This window comes from Myotis brandtii, unplaced genomic scaffold (genome assembly GCF_000412655.1).
Source record: "Myotis brandtii unplaced genomic scaffold, ASM41265v1 scaffold579, whole genome shotgun sequence".
NCBI lineage: Eukaryota > Metazoa > Chordata > Mammalia > Chiroptera > Vespertilionidae > Myotis > Myotis brandtii.
The window spans coordinates 1,080,622-1,081,953 of NW_005370171.1; the positions used below are offsets into that span (position 1 = coordinate 1,080,622).

The 1,332-nt window shown below is 65.7% G+C and overlaps 1 protein-coding gene across 1 annotated transcript in view; it reads right to left on the minus strand.

The window, feature by feature from the left end:
• Positions 1–1,332, minus strand: part of TNRC18 (trinucleotide repeat containing 18) — a 27,510-nt gene that overhangs the window by 1,330 nt on the left and 24,848 nt on the right. The gene's annotated exons all lie outside the window — the stretch shown is intronic.

Consider the following 1,332-nt stretch of genomic DNA (forward strand, 5'->3'; position numbering starts at 1 on the left):
CTCGGGCCTAGCCCCCCGCCCCCGGCTCCGGCCCCACTCACATGTCCGGCGAGTGCACGGTCTGCACGTGCCCGGCGTACAGCAGCTTGTCGTCCATGGGGATGAGCACACGCAGGCCATCTTTCAGCTCATCCTTGTCGATGATGCAGGAGCGCGGGGCTGCGGGAGGGGGCGGTGAGGCGGCTGCAGACCCTCCCTCCCTCCCGGGCCCCCTCCCCCCGGCCGGCCCAGTGCCCTTGGGAACAGGTGCCTGCGGGACCCTGCAGGCAAGTGTGTCACGAACGCGTGCCCAGACAGGGCTCGTGCAGGGACGTGCGCGCATGCACCAGCGTGCACAGAGGGCCCACTTCTGGAAAGGCCCCAGGTGGGTGTGAACCTGGTGACAGTCTCCACATGCTGCCCCTCCCCACCCAACACCACCCTCTGAGGCTGGGCATGAGGCTTGGGGGCATCAGCACCCCCGCCGCCTGTCAGCCACACCTCCCGTTCGTGCCATCCCAGAATGCCGTTTGTTCTGGTGGAAAACAGCTCCCATAGCCAAACTGCCCACCAGAGGCCTTGAGAGGCCTCATCGGCTTCCGCTCTCCCCCTCGAGCCTCCCGCACACGGCCATGAGAACACACCTGGCTAGCCCCCCAGTGCAGAGGAGCAAAGTGGCCCCTGCATCAGCAGACCCCAGCCATCCCGTAAACATGTCAGCAAACCCAGCCCAGCTCAGCTCTGCACCCACACGGAGACTGATACACGTTACGCAGCGGCAGCTGACTGATACACCCGACGAGGTGACAAAGCGCTTCGGGGCTGGCCCGGGCCCTCCTCTTGCTCCACGCTGCGCCCAACCCATTCCTCTCCTTAGCCTCCCCCAGCTCTATGCCCCTGGGGCCAAGTGCCTACCAGTGTCCCTTCCTTGGGCCGTCCTCCAGGCACTCCCAACCCATCAGAAAAGCACACACGTGGTCTGCCCCTGGCCCCCCCACTCCCGCCAACCTCAGTCTGCACCCCTTTGCTTCTCCGCATCTGCTCCATCCACCGCACAACCCATCTACTTCCTCCCCTGACATGTTCACCCGCCCCTGCTGCCCTCAGCAGCCCCTCCAGCCCTCACTGGATCCTGGCGACAGCCCCCCAACTGACTTCCTGCCTGCAATTCGTTCTCTATGCAGCAGAGCTACTCAGAACCCCTGACCACACTGCCCCCCCGACGGGCGACCTCTACACATCCTTTTACTTTGGGGGAAGCCCAAAGGCCTCAGGTGAGTCAGGGAACGGCCTCTGCTTCAGCCCAGCCCAGGCCCCGCCCACTCCCCCTGCCCCGCCCAGGCCCCGCCCACT